At 37.9% G+C, this 25,256-nt stretch overlaps 1 long non-coding RNA gene across 4 annotated transcripts; it reads left to right on the forward strand.

The window, feature by feature from the left end:
- The first annotated feature begins 837 nt into the window (after window positions 1-837).
- On the forward strand, window positions 838-24,587 carry LOC110702753. 4 transcript variants are annotated; one of them, XR_002507577.1, is made up of 4 exons: window positions 838-1,081; window positions 1,541-1,609; window positions 2,337-2,396; window positions 24,455-24,587. It is a non-coding gene; the product is annotated as an uncharacterized LOC110702753 (long non-coding RNA). The 4 variants fall into 4 exon arrangements; XR_002507580.1 differs by lacking the exon at window positions 24,455-24,587 and adding an exon at window positions 16,957-16,996; XR_002507579.1 differs by lacking the exon at window positions 24,455-24,587 and adding an exon at window positions 16,906-16,945.
- Window positions 24,588-25,256: the final 669 nt, after the last annotated feature.

A 25,256-nucleotide genomic window follows, 5' to 3' on the forward strand; every position in this document is an offset into this window, starting at 1 on the left:
ACTAGGAATTTCAATCATGGTATTGGTTTGCTCAATGGGTTTTGGAGCATCCCTAAACAAAACATAATCAATCTCTACTTGTTCAAAAGCAATCAACATCCTTTGTGACCATCTCTTATAATTAATTCCATCAAGAGACTCAACCTTAGACAGATCTAGGTATAGACGAGTTTGAGAATTGCTAGTCATGATATCAACAGAATAAATCAAATTCTATTTCGCTTCTAAATTGTTGGAAAAATAACTGTTGAAATCAATAACAAACAATAAAAGATTAGAACTTTCCTGGATTGAAGATCCCAAACTCACAGTCGCGCCGTGCAACAAAATCCACTTCCTTAGAAGCGAAATACGCCACCACCGGTACAAGTTTCCTAGTGACGCACGCTCCCCAAGTTTAACGCAACTCTCTCCGTAATCCGTGCACCCGAACTCCAAGAGTGGAATTGCTCAAGAACTGTTCAGATCTCAAAAGGTAGGTTTCTGTTTTCGGCTAGAAAGTGAATGAATGTCATGAAAAAGTAAGACTCGTATTTATATGAGTCTTGAAAAAGAGAAACACGTAAGCAAACCGACCTCGAAAAAAGGCGAGCTGCCGCCCGATCGGGCGCGAGATCGAGCTTCTCCAGACGTAGTGTTGCTCCCGGTCGGGCGGACACCGCCCGGTCGGGCGATCTGAAATTCCCATTCCGGGCAAGCCATTGGGCGATGCCACCCAATCGGGCTCGTCAAAAACTCGAATCCGCCGCCCGATCGGGCGCGAGAGTTCCCGATTTTTCCTTGACCGCCTTCGCCCGATCGGGCGCGAATCATCCGTTTGCATTACTATTTCCAACACTAACCCTTCTCTCTCTTATTTCATTTTATCTCTCTACAAATTTCCTCTCACCCCACTTCTCTGTGGTTCAAGCTGAGAAATTCTTCACTAGCTAGCTCGTCGAAAATTGTTCAATGGGTTTCAAATTTTTTTTGGGTTTTCGTTTAATTTTTAAATTTTATGATTTTAATTTTACTTTTTTATTTCTAGCTTCATACGGCGGAGAATTACAGGGGTTGTGGAAGATGAATCTCCGATCTCCAGGTATAACTCTCTTCCCTTTCTCTCTTTGTTGTAATTGGTTCGGTGTTCATATTTTCATTTTACTTCAATGTTGTGTGCCTTAATTTTAAGTTTATTTTTGGTTTTTTTTTTTTAAAAACATTCTTACGATTTATTTATTTCTAATGGATCTTATCTAGCAACTTCCTACTAAGGTATATCTTCATTCTCATGGTTTCCTTTATTCTGTTCATCTTTAAATTGAGAATTTTTCAAGTCAATTTGATAAAAAAGAATTTGGGGTTATCAATTTAGTTCAGTTCGAGTAAAATTTGGGGTTTTTCTCGATTCAATTATATTTGTTTTTAGATTGGAGTTAACCTAATTTAATTCAGTTAGTTCATAGATGTTCACACTATTAATAATCTTCACATCAAGTACTTTGATTTAACAATTATAGGTGCTATGGATTTTAAGATCTAAAATTGCGGTTTTTTGTAGGAGGTGAAGAACAACTGGTGGGTCTTTTCATCAACTACGGGCAAGCATCTGATTTCATTGACTTTCTTGGTATGATTCTGATTATTGCTAAGGATGAAATTTTTGGGAAGATAACAACTAATTTCTTGATGATTTCTTGTATGAATTGGAAGTAGCTTCACAAAATTCCAAAAATTTGAGGGTAGGATTGAATAAGGTGGATTAGCAAGCTTGCAAAAAACTCAGAAAATAAGGATCACCTCTCTAAAAATTTTTGCTGTATATATAAGCTGGTCTTTTGATGTTGGAATGTTTCCCTCTTTCCCTTCATTCTTGTTGTGTGAGGGATGAAACCGTAAAGGACAAAGTGATACTTTTAGACAATAAGATAATCAATAGATCATGCTTGCATATATAAGCTATACTGTCACAAACAACTAGACCCAACTAGAGTTGACACAACTTGGAACTGTAATATGATATTGTGGGATTTAAGTCAGTGTTTTTCAACTCATAACCTGCTATGGGATTACTTAAAATTGGACCCAAATCAAAATTGATCCTTACCAACTTAATTTTTAAAATCTCAAAGTACCTAATATGTAACTGATTAGATGTCTGAGAGGTTTATAATTGCAACTTCCCTCTCTCTCTCTCTCTCTCTCTCTCTCTCTCTCTCTCTCTCTCTCTCTCTCTCTCTCTCTCTCTCTCTCTCTCTCTCTCTCTCTCTCTATGGTCATACATTAAAGTGTTGAAAGGTTGAATTATCCTTGCTTCTTACCTAACAAATTTTATCTTGTTCTTTTATATTTTGTAGGAAATATCTTTCTGTGAAGATGGTGAGCCCAAAATAGATGCAAAAGCTGGGGATTTGAAGGTATAGTTTTTATGTTGTTGAAGATACTCTAGATAACAAGTTCTTTCTACTTATTTCTATAAAACGTACTATGTTTGTGTAAGGAGGGTGTTCCCGTCGTAGAGGATCCTTCTCATTTGATTCCCATGGCCCTTTAAAGCCTAGGATTTTACACTTGTTAGGGTGTATTAGGATTTGAATTCCTGACTGTTTGGGAGACCTTTGAATTAAAGATGATTCTATCATTGTAGGGAATATTTTAAGCATCATAACCCCAAGCTTGAACCCCACTGTGATCATACACTTAAGTATGGTGGTGTTCCAAAGGGAAGAAAGCTAGAGCAAAAAAGTCGCCAACAAGTTTTAGGAACTTGTAACCCAAAACGATCCAGGAGATCGTCAACTCCATAAGTTCAGGAACCAAATAGGGTTCGGGGATGAGGGTACGAATCCAATCTACAAAAGAAAGGACCCGCCCTATAAAATAGGCCTCTACTTTATTCTACTCGTATTCATGTGCGCTTTCTAACTAACATGCTAACATTATATTAGCCCTAAACATGTTTATCTATGTTGGTTAAATATTAATGCACAAATAAAACTATTATTGGCGATCACTTGAATTAAAATCATATTAGCCTAAACCAAATTATTAATTATTTTATTATGCGTGATTTCAAATACAAATTCCCTTTAACAATCATAAAAGGTGTGATCAAGCAATAACAATAAAATAATATCAAGTAACATAATAATAATAATCATAATTATAATAATAATCATAATATAATCATAATCATGATAAGGCATAATAAAGCTTAATAATAATAGCAAGATCCTAGGCATGATACTAACAAGATTAATAACAAATCCTAGCATGTCACTAAACATTAAAGATCAAAGCTTTTAACCTAACATGGTACTAACATAATATTAGAAAAGAGTAAAGGCACCCTAAACATGATTCTAGAAAGCAATAAATGACATCCTAACATGATACTAGGAATTAAACAATAAACATGCTTTCTACATTGAAAGAGAGTAATAAGATTTCATACTTTGATGTCTCGTACCTCTTTCTAATAAATAAATACACAAGTTAGTAAACTTCAATGAAAATAATAAAGAACTAAATTAAAGAAATTAAAGAAGAATCAAATTAAATAAAGTTTTAACTAGATTTGGACCAAACCCTCAGAAAATATTAACCTTGCACGTCTAGGCGAACGCAACTTCGAACTTGGCTAGATGTTTCTAAATTTTGTGTATGCGGAATTGTGTTTAAAGAAAGGTTGGTTTAGAAAGAGAGAGAAAAAGAATAAACATATATTTCTTAAGAGAGAATTAGTTAATTCTTGATGAGAGTTGATTTTAAAAAAGAGGAGATATGACCTCTATTTATAGGAAAAAAAGAGGGTCGAAGAATTAAGAAAAGAATCCAAATTCGAATCGAAATAAAACTCGTAGACAGCAGTTTTTGCGTATTTTGTTTTTATCATATCTTTTGATCTAGAAGTCTAAATAAGGCATATAATATGTCGTTGGAAAGCTCTTGAAGTTTACTTTTTAACCCAATTAGAATTAGATAAAATCTTTTGTAGATAAAAGGATATGGCCGAAATAGTAGGACGGTGTCAGTTTTGGATAGAGTTTCGTATTCCTATCATATATTTTTCGTTATAGCTCGGATTTAGTATTATAATATATCATTGGAAAGATAATTTCAAGATCTATCCAACCATATAAAATTTAGATAAAAAATATGAGGCAAAAAAAATAATATCTGACTGTCTTTGGACATGTTTAAATTCAAATAGAATTAGGACTTTAAAAAAGGAAAGTTTTATAAAAGGAAAGTTTATATTCAAATCAAATTCCTTAATCTTATTTTTTCAAAAAAGGATAATTAATATCTTTTAGAATCTTATAGAAGATTCTAATCAATCCTAATTAGTTTAGGAATAGGATTAAACCTTTGGACCCTCCACATGATCATTGGGTCGTAGGTAAAATCCCGTTTGGGCCCAGTTTAGTAGTTTGGCCATAACTTCCTCATTATTCATCGGAATTGGGCTTATAATATATCGTTGGAAAGGTCTTTTCAAGTTCCATCCAACTACACCATTATTGGACCCTTATCATGGACCAAACTAAACTTGAATGGACATTTTTATAAAATAGAGTGGGTTTTCGAAAACAGAAAGAAAGAATTTAATAAAAACTAACCGCAACACTTAACCTTTCACACTTTCACTTCATTCGATTTTGAATCGACACGAAAAGTATTCATCACTGGGTTTGGTTTTGGGGAGACACAATTGGGTGTCTACAGAAGCCCCCACTTTGACTGAGTTTTGAGAAACCTAGGTTTCGAAAACAAAAGTCAAAGTAGCGATAGGGACGGAGAATGATTCAGAACGTTCTGCGATCCCAAATCATTCTTATAACGCCAATACCTGCAAAACAACGTTAGTTAAAACAGACAAAAGAGTTAAGAAACGCGTATCTTGCACAGTCAAACACACGTCTCTGGAGTAACCGTTTTGTTGTTACATTTTTATCTGACGACCTTCTACAAGCTAGAGAACGCCATCTTTGAAGGTAACATTGCGTCATCATCTTCAACTTCTCTTGGTGACAATCCTCCACAGTATCTCGGGAACATCGTCGAAAATAACTGTACGTCGTCATCTTCAGGGTTGTGGCAGTACGTCGCCACGGTAGTGCGCCGCCGCTATAGACAATCTCTTCTTTATCTTGAGGGACCGTCGAAGGTGACCATATCTTGTCATCTTTTGAATTTGTGACAACTCTCCACATCCTAGGGAATACTGTCTATCATTGCTGCTACATCTCGAGCTTTTTCTTGAATCATGGTGACAACCTTCCCAATCATAGCAAATGTCGTCGAAGACCGCCTCATCACGAACCGCTCTTCTCAAATAAAGGTGAAAACCTCCACAATCTTAGCGGGCGTTGTCGAAGATTGCTCATCTCGTGCTATCTTCTCAAATAAAGTGATAACCTCAACAATCTTAGCGAAAGCTATCAAAGACCGCTTCATCTTGAACTGTTCTTCTCAAATCTAATAATAACCTCCCCAATCATAGTGAAAGCTATTGAAGGTCGCTTCATCTCAAACCGTCCTTCTCAAATCCAAGTGAAACCCTTTAAATTTTAAAGCCCCCCTGTTGAAAGCTTCGTCTTCTTGAATCTTCAAATCTTCTTCCATCCTAGGAAATCGTTGTGAACTGTTACTTTGGTGCTTGCGATGAGCCAATGCTTAGGCGCTTTAAGCTAAGTGAGACGATCTTTTGTCAGGTCGATCACTCATTGCGATTGTAATCGAGCCGACTACTTAATCATATCAAATTGCTTAGAGGGGCTAACTAGCGTACCAAGGAACCCGAAATTGCTGAACCAGGTTTATATGACCACATAATGAAGCCACGTGACCTGTCGCCGCACCAGCGCAAGCTAAAAGTGCTTGTCGCCGCGATATCGCTCTGTCGCCAGGCGACAACCTTGTCTTTTGGCGACAGATTTCTTTTTCAATTATGCTGCTGCTGTTCATTGCCTGGTTTCACTCCAAACTTTCAATTTGGTCGTTTCCTTACAACTAAATCTGCTCAAATCGTTTGCGAATTAAAGCTCTTCATAATTTTGCTCAAACTTCTCTCATCTTGGAAGAATCTCATATATCTATATTCGCGATTTTTCGAAAAAATCCGGAAATATTGTTGCTCGATGGAATGTACCTGCATCTACATTTCAGACTATAGGACTTTGCTAATCTTTTATTATCTTAGGGTTGACCTAAGGCTTAGTGTTGTTTGACTCATTGATTTGACATGACTCGACTCAAAGCGTTTAACACATGTGTTAGACTCAACTCGATGTGATATGACACGACATGACTCAATGTACATGACTCGTGTGTAATGTGCGACTCGAAAATGCAAAAAAGTAAAAAATTTCCGTCATTTTTGTGGAGGGTACCGACCTTCTCCCGAAAAAGAAAGACGCGGAAAAGAATCGAAGTGTTTGATGGTGCATGTTGAATGAGCTTAGGAAAATATATGCGTTGATGCTATCTCTCAAGGTGCAATGATTAATTCATCCTAAACTATTTTAGTTGACTCGATTATGAAAGTATTTAGGTAACTTAGGCACGGATGCTAAGCACTTCATACTTCTTGATACAACAATGATTATGAGTGATGAGTGATGTGTGATTTTGATAAGGCATGCTTCAACGTTGTGTTAAGATTTTATGACAAAGGGTTCCTAAGGGGAAGTCTATTTGGTCATGTATCTGTGATGTGTGTGAAAGTGACACTAAAGTTAGGCTGCAAAGGCTAACGGTGTGGAAAAGTATATTATTTAATAAGAGTCATATAATGATGACTCTTAGGCTAGGTAGGCTAATGATGTAAGGATCAAGCCCCCAAGTCTAGCTCTAAGTGAATAGGGATGAGCATTGGAGATCCCTTGATATGATCATGGTGTAAGTGTGTGAATGTGAAAATGAATACATTTTTATTAAGGTCGCACCTCAATGTGAGGTTGCCTACGTATCCGTTAGGAATCAGGCCAAAAGTAGCTCTAGCCGAACCTCGCACAAGTGTATGTATACCTCAAAAAGGTCTTTTTAAGGGTTGTATCGTGGTTAGGCTAAAGGTTGAAGAAGAAGGGGATAAAGGCTCAAGACCCTAGATAAGCCCCCAAGGTGTGCAACCTTGCTTTTGTATTATTGTATTTTTATGCTTGAGGTTTCTCATTTTTGAGCTCTCTTTCTTTTTTTTTTTTTTTGCTCTTCTTTTTTTTTTTTTTTGCTTTTGCATTTATTTTTTTTTTAAGTGTGGGCAATCCTGATCATGCGGTCCATCACTCACTTGGCATTCATGTTTCTCAGGCACGGTACCGAGCACTCGATAAGAGACGCAATGCGAGACGTGTTCTTATCAAAGATATTTGCATATCATAGACATTGGAACACTTGCCCTTTTGCACACTTTTATTATTTTTATATTTATATTTTATTCTTTTGAGATCACTCAAGCTTTTGTTCTTTGAACTTGCATAAGTTGCACACCATCCCATCCCAAGGTTAGGTAGATGTGGGTTACAGAAAAATATAAGGTCTATCGTTAGACGAGGCTCAAAGTGTTTTATCAAAAAAGGATTGTATATATAAAAGGTGAAAGGTGATATGATATGGCTACAAGGGGTGCCTCCTATCATTGGTATACCTTGTGCTTAATTCAGCGTTTTTTTTTTTTTTTGTGACAATGCAATGCAATGATCATATGTGAGGGAAGAAACGCTCATTTTATTAAAGGGGAACAAAAAAAAAAAAAAAAAAAAAAAACCTATGTAATAAATCTAAGGTAGACAAAGGGTGCCTATTCTAGACTTATTGGGGAAGGGTTTGAAAAAAAAAAAAGAAGAAAGCATGAAATCTTGGTAAGAAGCTTGCCTTGTGTTTTGTCTCATCATTACTTTTTGTTCTTGTCAATCATATGACTCAAACTCGATTCAACATGCATAGATGGAGAAAGATCATGGAAGAATGAGGGGAATGAGATGTGTGGAGAAAGTATGTGGAGAGTGGGAAGATGATGTAGATGGAGAAATATGGAAGAAAGTATGTGGAGAGTAGGAAGAAGATGTAGATGAAGAAATATGGAAGAATTAGGAATAGAATGGACCCTAACTCAAATGACGGAAAAATCGACTCATGCATGAACCTAAGTCATGGTCATGATGACATATACAAAGTTTGTGCTAAGACTAATGAGTGTAGGTGACATACTTTGACTTTTGTCATGACCATGTGACTAGACTATGTGACAAGAATCAAGCAAACACTAAGTTAAGACTTCACGTATGTGCATTAAACTGGATAGGCTGTGGTATTTTTCACATAACTTTTTATCTGTGACTCTGATTGGGATGAAACCAACTCCACATTAAATATAAAACTCGGGGCTACAGATCCATATGTTATACGACTCGTAGTTCTTCCTAGAACTCCGGATATGACCAAAACAAGTTGACGCTAGTGCAGAATACGGGAATAAAAATCCGGGTTGACTTAAAGGAACTATGACTCGACTTAAGGGAATTTTATTAGTTCAAATTAATTAATTAATTAATTAAACAAAGTCCTTTAGTCATTTGTTAGTTATTTAAGACTTATTTACAAACACAAGTCAAAACCAAACGGTTAGTTTAGTCACATATAAGCTATGCACAAGTAGTCAAGTAATCACAATATGATGCAATGAGTTTGCAACCTAACCATGGCTCTAGTTCTCTAAAGTTCAAGGATATGGGTTAAGTCAAAGAGGGTCCATGGTTATGAGTCCGGATGCATCGCGCGGAAGCCTAACCTTGAAGGGTTGGCGCGTATGGATGGGACCCTGCAAGTTAAAAAAACTTGCTTCCACGATTTGGTGGATTCACAAACTCGCATGTACCCGTCGTTGCCAGGAGCGTTCGATTGGGTAGATGGAGCGTGAACCCCCAGAGGGTTATGGCCATATGTAGAACACATATGGGTTTCAGAAAAGTGAGAAAAACTCAATCAGGAAGTAGAATCGAGCCAACAGTAATAGAAATGGTCAAAACAAGAAGGCAGAGTTCTGGCTCGGTATTGGAAGAACTTAGCGCCAGACTACAGGAACTGTCGCCGCAAAAGAACCTCTGTCGCCAAGCGACAGAACTGTCGCAAGGCGACATAAGCTCTTTACAGGTGACGGTCTCTGTTTTCTAGGCGCTAGTTCCTACATGCCTCGGCAGGTATCTGTGTTCTTAGAATTTTCCAGATTTCGCAGTATTATTTCGATTCTAGTTGTGAAAGATATTTCTCAAATTTCCTACGTGTAAAATCCTATGTTTTTTACTCATTTCGGATACTCTATCAAATGAGGATCTTTTTTATGCATATGACAATAATGTTAATCAAAATTACGCACATGAAATACTTAGAATTTTTCGAGTCTCATCCGCTCATTCTAAATCATTGCCAAAATAAATTTCAGAAATTAAAATAGAAATCCTCCCCAGTGGAGTCGCCAAAAACTGAAGGGAATATTTTAAGCATCATAACCCCAAGCTTGAACCCCACTGTGATCATACACTTAAGTATGGTGGTGTTCCAAAGGGAAGAAAGCTAGAGCAAAAAAGTCGCCAACAAGTTTTAGGAACTTGTAACCCAAAACGATCCAGGAGATCGTCAACTCCATAAGTTCAGGAACCAAATAGGGTTCGGGGATGAGGGTACGAATCCAATCTACAAAAGAAAGGACCCGCCCTATAAAATAGGCCTCTACTTTATTCTACTCGTATTCATGTGCGCTTTCTAACTAACATGCTAACATTATATTAGCCCTAAACATGTTTATCTATGTTGGTTAAATATTAATGCACAAATAAAACTATTATTGGCGATCACTTGAATTAAAATCATATTAGCCTAAACCAAATTATTAATTATTTTATTATGCGTGATTTCAAATACAAATTCCCTTTAACAATCATAAAAGGTGTGATCAAGCAATAACAATAAAATAATATCAAGCAACATAATAATAATAATCATAATTATAATAATAATCATAATATAATCATAATCATGATAAGGCATAATAAAGCTTAATAATAATAGCAAGATTCTAGGCATGATACTAACAAGATTAATAACAAATCCTAGCATGTCACTAAACATTAAAGATCAAATCTTTTAACCTAACATGGTACTAACATAATATTAGAAAAGAGTAAAGGCACCCTAAACATGATTCTAGAAAGCAATAAATGACATCCTAACATGATACTAGGAATTAAACAATAAACATGCTTTCTACATTGAAAGATAGTAATAAGATTACATACTTTGATGCCTCGTACCTCTTTCTAATAACAAAATACACAAGTTAGTAAACTTCAATGAAAATAATAAAGAACTAAATTTAAGAAATTAAAGAAGAATCAAATTAAATAAAGCTTTAACTAGATTTGGACCAAACCCTCAGAAAATATTAACCTTGCACGTCTAGGGCGAAGGCAACTTCGAACTTGGCTAGATGTTTCTAAATCTTGTGTATCCGGAATTGTGTTTAAAGAAAGGTTGGTTTAGAAAGAGAGAGAAAAACAATAAGCATATATTGCTTAAGAGAGAATTAGGTAATTCTTGATGAGAGTTGATTTTAAAAAAGAGTAGATATGACCTCTATTTATAGGAAAAAAAGAGGGTCGAAGAATTAAGAAAAGAATCCAAATTCGAATCGAAATAAATCTCGTAGACAACAGTTTTTGCGTATTTTGTTTTTATCATATCTTTTGATCCAGAAGTCCAAATAAGGCATATAACATGTCGTTAGAAAGATCTTGAAGTCTACCTTCCAATCCAATTAGAATCAGATTAAAATCTTTTGTAGAGAAAAGGATATGGCCAAAATAGTAGGACGGTGTCAGTTTTGGATAGAGTTTCGTATTCCTTTCATATATTTTTCGTTATAGCTCGGATTTAATATTATAATATATCATTGGAAAGATAATTTCAAGATCTATCCAACCGTTATCTGACTGTCTTTGGAATGTTTAAGTTCAAATAGAATTAGGAATTTAAAAAAGGAAAGTTTTATAAAAGGAAAGTTTATATTCAAATCAAATTCCTTAATCTTATCTTTTCAAAAAAGGATAATTAAGATCTTTTAGAATCTTATAGAAGATTCTAATCAATCCTAATTAGTTTAGGAATAGGATTAAACCTTTGGACCCTCCACATGATCATTGGGTCGTAGGTAAAATCCGGTTTGGGCCCAGTTAGTAGTTTGGCCATAACTTCCTCATTATTCATTGGAATTGGGCTTATAATATATCGTTGGAAAGGTCTTTTCAAGCCCCATCCAACTACACCATTATTGGACCCTTATCATGGACCAAACTAAATTGGAATGGACGTTTTTTATAAAATAGAGTGGGTTTTCGAAAACAGAAAGAAAGAATTTAATAAAAACTAACCGCAACACTTAACCTTTCACACTTTCACTTCATTCGATTATGGTTTGACGCGAAAGGTATTCATCACTGGGTTTAGTTTTGGGGAGACACAATTGGGTGTCTACAATCATATACGCTTTTTTGTAAGAACAAGTAGGAATCGCCAATGAGTTTTAGGAAAAACCCATAAATCTCGTTCATGCCTTTCTCCCAAGTAGAGTTCAAGGGATATTTAGAATGAATCATAAGTTTACCCATGCCCAAATTGGTCTAGAAAACCAGAAATGAGTTCAGGAGCGAGGGTACTAAGATAATGTTCCCTTTAGAGGGGAATCGCGATCCTAGCCCTAGTGCGGCCTCTACTAGCTCTTCCTTTCCACAATTTCATTGCCAAACAATATATGCAACGTGATACCTAAAAACTATGTTAATTGACTTTATTTACACGCATTAATTCACATAGGAATTACATCGTAAGGTTGTTATTCTTATTTTATCAAATTCGTGAAAAGAACGATAAAATAAACAATGTTCGCCTTGACTTAAGTGATCAACCAAAAATTATTTTATTCAATTCTAATCTTGATTAACGAAAGAATACTATGTGAAATTAATTAATTTACTATTTTAAGGTGATCAAACAACACTAATTAATTAATTAAAGTTCTTGTAAACAATAAAAATAATGGTGATTTAACTAAGTGATCGGGTATTTACCACTTCTCTTTGCTAGATCTCCGTTTAGAACACTTATGGACTCCTTCTTGTTGGGGAACCTCCACCGTAGTAACAAAATATCGAAAAAGGGTGAGTGTTTAGGACAAGAGGGTTTGGATGCACAGGTTCACAAGTATTCTACCAGAGTTTAGGTTAATTTTCTGTGTGATTAAGCCTCGGTTTAGGGTTAAGAGCATTCTGCCGCAGCAGGTGTCGCCCGCAACTGAGTAGGTTGCGCGCGGCTATCGCGCGCAAGTGAATAGGTAGCGCGCGGTATGCGCGTGAAACTATTTGTCTTGCGCGTAGCTCTATGGTAAGATTCGATTTTCCAATATTTTAATATTCTGAATCTTTTGCGAGCGCATCTCTAAAAGTTGTGTGGCCTGCCGCACGCAACTTAATAAGTTGCGCGCGACTGCTGAGCGCGACTTTGTGAGATGCGCGCAATATTTTCCGTGGCAGCTTTTATTTTAACCTAGACGCTCCTGAATCCTTCATTATTGGGTTTTAAGCACGGGCTTAAGCCTAATTATGATCGGGTTTAGTTAATTTGGACCTTGTGTTGGCCTTGTTCTTTTATTTGGGCTAGTCATTTGTGTTTTGTGGCTTAACCAGTTATCCATAAGCATTCTTCACTTTGAGCCAACACGAAGATGGTTTTATTTATCGTCATTGCACTTCCTGTCGGGACAGGAGGTCAAAAGTAGATGTCTACAGTTAGCCCCCACTTTGATCGAGTCTAGAATAGACGATGATCAAAGTAGTCAAGGAAAAATCTGAGACTAATTCTACGAATTTCTCCAAGGTTAGAGAATCTTTCAGTAAGGTTTAAGGATGTCGAAACAGTCCTTGGTTCGCTAAGTGTTTGAAACAAATAGCTATTAAGGCTAGAAAAAGTTTCCCCTAGTCTTAATGCGCTAAAGAATCTAGATTGATCCTTTGCAATTGTAGAAAGCTTTTACACATAAAAGTGTTCTGGGTGATGTCAAGTCATGAGAAGAGATCGGTTTTAAAAGAATAAAAGGGGATGATTTCCTCCCAATCATGTCATCGTTGGTCTAAAGTCCCTCGATATGTCATTGAAACTTAAGCCTGACTTTAACAAAGTAAAAAGAATGAAAAAGGGGTTTCGATATGCGAATCGAAAAGGGGTCCGGTATTTGAGCCGGGTCCGATATTCGAGTCGGATGTCCACAAGATAGAAATAAATGTCTCAGGACTAGAGGAATATATCCAAATCCAGTGAAAGAGAAGAAAGTCAGCAACTCTCTCAACAGTTTTATCCACAAGATGAGTAAACGTGTCTCAGGACTGGGGGCACGTGACTACATGGGTGCGACATCGTTCCGTTGCTTTTTATACAGGGGGTGGACGAACACCCTAATTGCCGATAAGTTAGTAATCTCACTAAATACCGTATTTGCTTCCCTTCACGAAGTGCCTGTTCCTGAAGGTTCGGCGCGCCTGTCGACTCATGAGCTAACGCCTGCAGTAAATAGTCTACCTTTTAGTTTCGAGAGGTAGATCTCGCAAAGCTTGGTGTAAGCGTCGCTTGAAGTGCACCTACGTTAAAGCATGGTGTGAATATGCTTGGCACTCATAGGAAGCGGGAATTGACATACGATTACGGACAACGATTAAGGGCAAAGCAAAGTAGGGAGCCGCCAACAAGTCTTTAAGGAACTTGTAAACCGTTCACGGATCATTTAAGGCAACCACGATTAAGGGACAACGATAGGCAACAACGATTGACCCGTGAAGGTTACACCCCATTCATAACCCATGAGATTACTAACTCCATATGGTTCGGAACCACGAAAAGAGGATCGGGGATGATGGTACGAAGTGAGTCATGGAGTCACATTCGCCCGTATTGGCCTCTACTCGATTCTTATAATGAAAAGTATTCCTTCGATCTCAAAGGCATACAAAAAAAATATTCAATTTGCTCCAAACTATTATTAAGCTAAATTGGTTGAATTTTAATGCACACATTATTCTAAAATATTGGTGATCACTTGATTTAACAACAATATTAAAGGAACCTAAACTTAATAAACATGTAATATGGTGATCAATAAATAATAATAGAATAAACATTAATATTGGAAGCAATTTAACAATTATAGCGTTAGTCAATCAAATAATAATAACTTTTAAAACCATCATAACTTTTGATCCGTAACTTGAAATAAGGCATATAATATATCATTGGAAAACTTATCAAGTCTACTTTCTAACCCAATTGGAATCAGGTCAAAATGATTTAGAGATTTTAAGATATGACCATTTTAGTAGAAGGGTGTCGGTTTTGGGCCGAGTTTACTGTTTGGCACATATCTTCTTCGTTTCAAATCGGAATTAGGCTTATGATATATGGTTGGGAATATTATTGAAAGGCCTATCTAACCAAGTAATAATTGGATCAAAATCATGTAGTCATAAAATCAGTTCAGATGTGGATACGGAAAGTGGAAAGTAAGTTATGGTTTAGGGAAATGAGCTAGAAATTGGATTGGTTCATGAAATATATTAGGTAGAACTTGGATTTAAGCACTCCAAAGATTAAATACTCAACCCAACCAATAATGGCGGTGAAAGATTTTCATCAAGGGGTTTGGTTTTGGGGAGACATTTTTAGGTGTCTACAGAAGCCCCCACTTTGACTGAGTTTGTAGAAACATCAGTTTCGAAAACGATAGTCAAAGAAGTCGATAGGGACGGAGAATGATTTAAGACGTTCTGCGATCCTAAATCACTCTATATACGCCGACACCTGCAGAAAAATATTAGTTCCACAGATAAAAGAGTAAAGGGATAGAATGCGCATCTTACACCAGTGTATTGGTGACAAATGATGCTTGGTATCTTCCCATGCTTGAAGGAATCCACCGGATGACGTTTCGTTGAAATACTTTGCATGCCTGAGGAAAGTCAACTGCTGAATTTGGTAGCTTTCTATGCTTGAAGAAATATACCGGATGATACTTTCCATGCTTGAGGAAAGTCGACATATGACAATTTTCCATGCTTGAGGAAAAACTAGTCTAATGATGAAATTGCAAGTCTCTGTGTATCGAGAACCTTGCACCGTGAAATGATGGTGGTTTGATTGTCCCCGAACGTGGGTTGTAGTTGGTTCGCTTGTCTCCGAACATGGGTTGTAGATGGTCCGCTTGTCCCCGAACGTGGGATGTAATTGGTTCGCTTGTCCCCGAACGTGGGATGTAATTGGTTCGCTTGTCCTCGAACGTGGGCTGAGATGATCCGCTTGTCCCCGGACATGGGTTGTAGTTGGTCCGCTTGTCCCCGAACGTGGGCTGTAGATGATCCGCTTATCCCCGGACGTGGGCTGTAGTTGGTCCGCTTGTCCCCGGACGTGGGTTGTGGATGGTCCGCTTGTCCCCGGATGTGGGCTGTAATTGAGACCTGCAAAATAAAATTTGCCAAGGGACTCGTATAGACTACGATTGACTTGACCAACTGACTTGACCAACTGACTTGACCAAGTTTTACTTGACACGACATGACATGTGTATGACTTGTGTGTGTGTGTGTGTGTATGATTTAAGTGTGTGTGCAGACACAAGCAAACAAAGATGCAAAAGCAAAAAAATTCCGTCATTTTTGTCATGAGTGGAGGGTACCGACTTTCTCCTGAAAAAGAAAGACGTGAAAAAAAAGTTTTGTTTTCGAACTTCCCTCAATGAGAAAATTTTGAAAAAGTTTTTGAACTTCCCCAAAAGAAAAATACGAAAAAGAAAAAGAAGTTTAAAACTTTCTCGTTGAGAAAAGCGAAATGAATCGCATGGATTTTCTTCTTGTCAGATTGAACTGCTCGTCTTGAAGATAATGTATGCATGATACATGTTCTTAGGCCAGGAGGCTAAGGATAATTACATCATGTGATACGACAGATGAATTAACTTAGGTCATGGAGCTAAGTATCATATATGGTGTAAAGAAATGATCTCGAACGTCGCTTAGGTCTGGAAGCTAAGCACGTATATAGATGAAGTGATTATTGCATAATGAATGTTGCTTAGGTCAAGGAGCTAAGCACGATATGCTTTGTATGATTAAAAATCATTGACATATAAATGTTGCTCAACGCATTATGCGATGCGTGAAACAATGAACATTGCTCAGGTCAGGAAGCTAGGCAAGTAAACAATGTTTCTTCTAAAGAATGTTGTCTTGAAAGATGATGACATGCACAGTGTTGAAACAAGATTTCATGATAAAGGGTTCTTAAAGGGAAGGATGATATGGCTAAGTATGTATGAGTGAAGTGTGTGAAAGTGATACTAAGGTTGGCTGCAAAGGTTGTGGTGATGGAAATAGATGTAAGAAGAGTCAAAGATGATGACTCTCGTTAGGTTGGGTAAGCTAAGTGATGTGGGTTCAAGCCCCCAAGTCTAGCTCTAAATGGGTAAGGGTAAGCATTGGATATTTTTTTACTCGATCATGCATGGATATGAATATGAATGTGGCCGCACCTCGATGTGAGGTTGCCTACGTATTCGTTAGGAATCGGGCCGAACGTAGCTGTAACCGAACTTTGCACAAGTGTATATATGTACACCTCAAAGAGGTCTTTCAAGGGTTGTAATGTGGTTAAGTTGATGGTTTAAGGAAGAAAGGAATAAAGGCTCAAGACCCGAGAGAAACCCCCCGAGATGTGTAATTGTGTATTTGAAAACTTTGAATTCGCAAGTTTTATTTTTCACATATTTTTTGCTTTGAAATTCTTTTCTTTCTTTTTTTTTATTTTTTTATTTTTTATTCTTTTGAATCAATGTAGGCAATCTCAGATCATGCGGTTCATCACTCACTTAGCATTCATGTTTCTCAGGCACGGTACCAAGCACTCGATGAGAGACGCAATTTGAGACGTGTTCATATCGAAGACATTGGAACACTTGCCTTTAGACATTGTTTTTTATTTAATTTTATTATTATTATTATTATTATTATTATTATAATTATTATTATTATTATTACTATTATTAATATTATTATTATTATTATTATTATTATTATTATTATTATTATTATTATTATTATTATTATTATTATTATTTTATTTGAACTTGCTTTCTTACTATTACACAAATTGCACATCTTTCCATCCCCGGGTTAAGTGAATGTGGGTTGAATAAATAAGGTCAATCGTTAGACGAGGCTCAAAGTGGTTGACGAAGAAATGGAATGAGTGTTTGAAAATGTTGTAAAGGAATGAATGGGTTGCAAAGGTGCCCCAAATCATTGGTGTACCTTGTGTTTAGTTCGGCAATTTTTTTTTTAAATGAAATTTCTATGATCGAGATATAAAGGAATAATGGTCATTTTATTGATGGAAATGGTGAATAAAATAACAAAATTATCAAATTATAGAAAAAGGAAATCTAAACACTAAACTTAGGAAGGGAAATCTATGCTAGACTTAAAAGGGGGAAAGGGAAAAAATCATGAAATCTCGCTGGCTCGTCGTGCCCTGTCTTCATTGTTGCTTGTCATTTCTTACCACCTGAAGGGACGGGAAGTTTGTTGGCATCTACTAAGTCTTGAATGGCATCCTTCAAATTCCAGCATTGCTCGGTGGTGTGGCCCCTTCCTTGATGGAACTTGCAATGGGCATTGGGGTTCCACTTAGCACTCCTTTCTTCAGGTTTTGGTTCTGGAAATGGCCCAATAGGTGTGATCAAGCCTTGACGTAAAGGCGATCAAAGGCCGCATCATAAGTCATTCCTATAGGAGTGTAGGTTCTCCTTTTCTAAGGCAATGGAGTATCGAGAGATAATACTTCATTGAGATCAACTTGGCTTATATTATTGGTAGTATTTTCTGGCTTAGAAGACAAAGAAGAAGGAAGGTCGTTCTTCTTGTTTTTCCAAGTGTTGTTATTTTTACTACCAGCAGTCTTTATTAGCTCATCCTCGATGTTGATGCCAATGTCATATACAGCTTCGAAAGTGTTCAAAGGCAAGAACCTAAGGTGTTGCTTATACTTGTAAGTTAGGTTCTGGATAAAGAGGCGAACCATCTCTTTTTCTTTAGGGGGATCTACCAAGAGTGCAGTCGTTTCCCTCCACCTGTTCAGATAAGCGGTGAAGCCTTCATTCTCTTTCTGTTTGAGAATGGAGAGTTCACGTTCAGATGTTTTAGTTTGAATGTTACACTTGTAACGATTCATGAAACTAGCGATGACATCTTGCTAAGTTGCAGTATGCTTGGCATCTAGAGAATAAAACCATTGTTGGCAAGCATGCTCCAAGGAGAGAGGGAACACCATAGGGAAGAGTGTTACGTCCAGTCCCTTGAGAGCCATAGTTGCAGAGAACGCCTTTAAATGAAACATTGGGTTGTCAGTTGGCTTGAACTTGGGGATATCAGCAGTGGAGAACTTGTAAAGCAGTCTGTCCTTCATATTCAAAGGAGCGGGAGGCCGTTCCACATAGGTGAAATATTCAGAAATTTTGCTCATTTGCTCTTTGATCTTGTCCATTGCAGCCGCAGTAACGTTGTTTTGTTCTATTGTGTCGCCTCTGGTAGTGAGTGTTTGCATCATGGCAAACATTGCCTCAATGGATTTGTTGATATTCTCAACATCTTCCTTGGTGGCCATTGGAATAAACTGAAAGTAGTTTGAAGATGATAAGTGATGTAGAGATGGTGAAGTTTTCTTTGGACGCTCTTAGACCTAAGAGGTTGCTGCAGTAATGACTCGAACTGTACCAATCTACCCCTGCTCCTTGACCAAGTACTGTGAAATGAAATAAATTCACTTAATTGTTTGACTCATTGCTCAAGATAGGAAAGAAAGGGGAAAACAAAAAAAGTCATTTGAAAACAGGTGAGAAAAACTCCACTCATCTTTTATTATGACGGAAAAGGGTGCATGAACCTAGAATACGATCATAAACGACATGGTGCAAGACTCAAGTTGGAACATAAAAAAAATGTGTGGACTATTCTTGACTCGTGAGTGATTAAGTGATGTCATAAGACTCGTGGTAAGATCGTATGGCTAAACATGTGAACAGTAACCAAAATGACTGATGTGAGGACCAAATTAACACGGAAGACTAAAAGAAAACTGACTAGACTTATTTGCTAAGCACCGTGACACGGAAAACTGTACCGTGTCACGGCACAAGCTGACGTGGCACGACAAATTTTTTTTTTTTGCTGGAAATCCACTGTGCTACGGTGGACTCTGCTGTGACACGGTGAGGTTTCCCGTGGCGCGGCATTTTTTTTTTTTTGCTGAAATCCACCGTGCCACGGTGGACTCTGCAGTGACACGGTGAGCTTTCTCGTGGCGCGGTGGAAGCTGACGTGGCACGACAATTTTTTTTCTTCTTTTTTTGCTGAAATCCACCGTGCGGCGGTGGACACTGCCGTGACACGGTGAGCTTTCCCGTGGCGCGGTGGAAGCTGACGTGGCACGGCAATTTTTTTTTTTCGTTGATTACTAAGTGAGTACGGTCCATTGGCAATTGTTAGTCATAAAATAATCCACCATAGACAAAGAAAGATCGTTAAGGTTAGATCAAAACGATCAAATATACACACATAGAACACGTAGGCACAATGATGAAAAGAAGAGTTAGCAACCTAAGGTCAAGTTCTATGTTCCACTACGGTCAGGTTTGTTTGGTGTCAAAAGGGTATACCATGGTTAAGAGTTTGGACGCGTTAGCAAGACAGCCTCCCTTGAGGGTGTATGCCATCGGGCAGCTCCGCGACTTCGTGATGAAATCGAACTCGACTCCATGATTTGGGTGGATTTAATAACTCGGATGAACCCTTATTGCCATGAGCGTTTTTGGGTTGATAGAGCTTAAATCCACCGGGGCTAAGACGTATGTAGAACACATACGTTTTTTTCAGAAAAATCGAAGGAAGCCGATTGTGAAAAAGTAAAATAAAGCCACCGGAAATATTTCAGGACTGCCGTGACACGGCAGAATGTACCGTGTTACGGTGCTCACCACCGTGTGACGGTGGCTTGCCCCGTGACACGGCAGTACCTACCGTGGCGCGGCAGTCAGGAAATCTTACTGGTGCCTCTTTTTTTCCTTCATTCACAATCAGGTTATCCAATTTTTTCCTACGGGATAGACCTAATAGCGACGTTAAAACGTCTTATGCAAAATGCCAAATTAATCACAGGAATACGATTCAAGAATCTTTCAAGTCTCATCCACTCATCTTAATTAAATACCGATCACTCAAATCGATAAATAACCAAGAATCCACCCCAGTGGAGTCGCCAAATTGTAGGCGTCGCTTGAAGTGCACCTACGTTAAAGCATGGTGTGAATATGCTTAGCACTCATAGGAAGCGGGAATTGACATACGATTAGGGACAACGATTAGGGGTAAAGCAAAGTAGGGAGCCGCCAACAAGTTTTTAAGGAACTTGTAAACTGTTCATGGATCATTTAAGGCAACCACGATTAAGGGTAAACGATAGGCAACAACGATTGACCCGTAAAGGTTACACCCCATTCATAATCCATGAGATTACTGACTCCATATGGTTCGGAACCACGAAAGGAGGATCGGGAATGATGGTACGAAGTGAGTCATGGAGTCACATTCGCCCGTATTGGCCTCAACTCGATTCTTATAATGAAAAGTATTCTTGCGATCTCAAAGGCATACAAACAAAATATTCAATTTGCTCCAAACTATTATTAAGCTAAATTGGTTGAATTTTAATGAACACGTTATTCTAAAATATTGGTGATCACATGATTTAACAACAAGATTAAAGGAACCTAAACCGGTTGTCCAAATCATCTTATTAAGCGTTATATTCAATTACATATTCCCTTTAAACATGCAATATGGTGATCAATAAATAATAATAGAATAAACATTAATATTGGAAGCAATTTAACAATTATAGCGTTAGTCAATCAAATAATAATAATAATCATGATATTAGCACGGGTACCATGACGCGGCAGTATCCACCGTGTTACGGTACATTGCACCGTGTCACGGTATGGGAAACGTGGAAATTACACGGAAACAGCACCGTGTCACGGGGAATCCCACCGTCAGACGGTGCAAATTCCCGTGACACGGTGGAAAATGCCGTGACGCGGGAGTTGTTTAGGTACGAGGAAAGAAAAAGGGACACATAATAGCCTCGTGTCACAGCAAGGGCACCGTGTCACAGGGATTCCCACCATAAGACGGTGCAATTTCCCGTGACACGGTGGAATTGCACTGTGCGCGATGATTTTAGGTTTTTACCCGTTTTTAAAACCATCATAACTTTTGATCCATAACTCGGAATAAGACATATAATATATCATTGAAAATATTATCAAGTATAATTTACAACCCAATTTGAATCAGGTCAAAATTATTTGTATATTTTAAGATATGATCATTTTAGTAGAAGGGTGTCGGTTTTGGGCCGAGTTTAGTGTTTGGCTCATATCTTCTTTGTTTCAAATCGGAATTGGGCTTATGATATATGGTTGGAAAGCTTATTAAAAGGCCTATCTAACCAAATAGTAATTGGATCAAAATCATGTAGTTATAAAATCAGTTCAGCTCGGTTTTGAGATGTGGATACGGAAAGTGGAAAGTAAGTTATGGTTTAGGGAAATGAGCTAGAAATTGGATTGGTTCATGAAATATATTAGGTAGAACATGGATTTAAGCACTCCAAAGATTAAATACAGAACCCGACCAATAATGGCGGTGAAAGGTGTTCATCAACGGGTTTGGTTTTGGGGAGACATTTTTAGGTGTCTACGCTTGGGCTGAGGTGAAATTTTACGCAACACCTACGCCGTACAATTTTACGCTGTACGCTACGCAATTTGCATTTTTACGCTGCATGGAAACGCCTTCCTTTTGCTTCATACGTGAAAATGAAGAAAACCAGGACACTTATATCGTCAGTACAGTAAAATGATAAACCTGTCTATGGGTGCTTTTACGTAAAGCACCATCATAGAACGTCTTAAGGCACGCTTACAAAAAACGTTCAAAACGTATGCTTGGGGAAGGCACAAAGCACGGTGTGCATGCAAAGATGATGCAAAAATCTATCAAAGAAGATAATAAACTACCAATGCAAAGCAATTTAAAAAAAAAAAATTGATAATTCGCACGCTATTACGTCTAATAACGAGCAAAAACCTGAAAATTGATCAAACGGATCAAAATCCAGATACTGGTCATTTTAGTGACCAGTATCCGCGTGCAACTCAGTAGGTCGCGTTGGCCAGGCGCGCGCATCTTTTTGAGTTGCGCTCGTATGTCACGCGCAACTTCAGAAGTTGCGCGCGACGTTCAGTTCAGCAGAAAGAAAATCGCAGGTGCGATTTTTCAGTTGATGCTAAAGCTTGGGAATTCATTAGATTTGCCTTGAATCGTTTGTGCTTGATTTTATTATTGGGGTGAGGCTGAAGTCGTATCACCTAATCAAAAGTAATTACCTAAGTCCTCTAACTTATGCAGATAGGGAAGTAGGGTTGATTCCACAGGGAACTAGTCTTTCTACTCCCAATTCATTATTATAATCTACATTATCAAAGTAACCAATATTTTTGTGATTAAAGTCTATACTACGAAGAATATGAGTAAAATGAATAAATTAGGGAGAAATCAAATAATAATAAAAGCCTATGGCATAGGTTCACTAATAAACAATATTCTAGGGCAAAACATAACAATCAATCATTAATACAATATTAATCAGATCACAAAGGGCTTTCGCTACGTATTACAATCACAGAGTTAATTTACCGGTATTAAATCTCATCTCTCGAATCTCGACCTAACCATTTATAAATTAGTCTGCCTATTGAAATTAAGCCTAAACATCAATTCTCATCTCTCGAATCTCGAATCAATATTGCTAAACTCATACAATTAAATCTGGCCAAATCTAATTGCATAGCATTAATACAATCAATAGGAAATTAATTAAGCATTGATAATCAACAATCATAAATTACCCCTTCATATTATTTATTAGATCCCCATAAACCCTAGAAAGGAAACAACTCAGACATGATTAAAGCTAAACACATCAAATTAATTAAACAAGACATAAGGAATTGAAAGAATGAAAATACTAAAATTAATAAAATAGAAATCGTACCGAATCGACGGAATTACAAACGGAGTTTAGGAACAAAAGAAAGAGTAAAAGTTTAGAGAGAGAAAATCTAAGTAGAGAGAGAAAAGTAGTAAGAGTATGTAAAGAAATAAGTAAAAGAAAGCGTACTAAACTTGCTTAATTAAATTACATTAATACTAAGCAAGGAGTTCTACGCCTAACGAAATTAATCGGGAAAACATCCCCTCAAACACACGCGCCCGGTCGGGCGCCGCACCGCCCGGCCGGGCCCGCCACTTTGCGCTGAAACCACCTCTCGCGCCCGGTCGGGAGCGTACTCCGGGCGCGAGGCCTTCCTTCCCCTTGCTCGCCCCACCCGGCGGGGCGCGCCTTCGGGCGAGGCTCTCTTGGGCTCCTTTTGGACTTCGATAAGGCCTCGAACCTTCGGCCCAATCGGACTTCCTCTTCGGGTCTTTGAACTCGGTCCAAAACGCCTCGGAATCTCAAGTATCGAGCCCTTAATCACCGATTTGCTTCTTCTAACCGGTCTTGGGCTTCAATGAGTGGTCGTGTTCCTCCAATGCTCGTTGTCGCTCCTCGAAACTCCGGGAAAATGCTCCAAAAGTGCAATTTCCTACAAAACTTAACCAAAACTACGAAAACACTAGAAAACACCAATTAGTAATAAAAGTGGCTCAAAAGAGCCAAAAACACTACTAATTATGACCAAGGGACTGGGGTAAATCACTATATAAAATAGACACATCAAACTCCCCCAAGCCAAACCTTTGCTTGTCCCTAAGAAAAGAGCTCATCAATGAACATATAAAACAACTCTAAATTAATAAAAATGAAGGAATCTTCTACCAATCTTAAAAACCGCAAGATAAGCTCATCCTTGATGCTAAAGCTTGAGGATTCCACACTTCAAGGGATGACAACCTGCCCCTCCCAAACACCAACCTTAGCTAATCTTTATCCTGGTCACCACCGAGGCACAACCGGTGGAAACTAATTTGTGATGTCTCCTTAGGGATTATACGTGACTCAAATGGTACCTTTGTTACCAACAAAAGTCACGGTCTCCATCGGTTATTTAGGGAGAGCTGAAGGCAATTCATATTGGGCTTTCTATTATTGAATCAAATGGCTAGTCCACCATCCAAATTTGCTTTGACTCGCAACAAGCAATTAAAAGGGTGCTGCAAGAGGATCTAATTAAAGATGCTAAATTGCTTATTGTAAAACAATGCAGGGACCCGCTGGAGGTTTTGCCTAATATTCAGATTAGCTATAATCCCAGAGGATGCAATAGAGCAGAAGATCTTTTAGCCTAGAAGTGTAGACTAAGTGACTCTACTGATTGTTCTGATTCAGAGAACAATAACTCGAATTTCTTATCTAATGTAATTATGGAGGATAGACCTCCCTAACTTAGTTGTACTCTGGAATTTTTCTACTTCTAACTTATTCTCGGCTTGCTTCAGAAAGAAAAAATATTTATTGAGTGTTTTGATCCAAAAGTTGATAATCTCTCTCTCCCTCTCCCTCTCCCTCTCCCCCTCCCCCTCCCCCTCTCTCTCTCTCCCCCTCTCCCTCCCCTTCCCCATCCCCCTCTCCCTCCCTCTCCCCTTCCCCCTCCCCCTCTCCCTCCCTCTCCCCCCCCCCCCTCTCTCTCTATCTCTCTCTCTCTTTCTCTTTCTCTCTCTTCATTTGCTCTTCCATATGTGAAGTTTGGGTTTCTCTGTCACAGATCTGCCAAATCATTATCTATACAACATCATTACTTTTTTTTTTTTACTCAAACTACTGTTATTTAGATAATCTCGTTTAACAAAAGGATTACCCAAAGAATTCCACCATTCCAATGTGAAGTGGGGATGGATGAAGTAAAATCTATGTTACTGAAAGTCACAGCTGAAACATTAACCCCAATTCCTCCATAAAAATCACCAAAAGTTCTGATACAATCACCAAACGCATCATAATGTTTACTAAAACAGAAATTCTTTAATAAAAAGCTGACATTCCCAAGAGATCCTTAAACTTATATAATT

Source organism: Chenopodium quinoa, unplaced genomic scaffold (assembly GCF_001683475.1).
Source record: "Chenopodium quinoa cultivar QQ74 unplaced genomic scaffold, ASM168347v1, whole genome shotgun sequence".
Classification (NCBI taxonomy): Eukaryota; Viridiplantae; Streptophyta; class Magnoliopsida; order Caryophyllales; family Amaranthaceae; genus Chenopodium; species Chenopodium quinoa.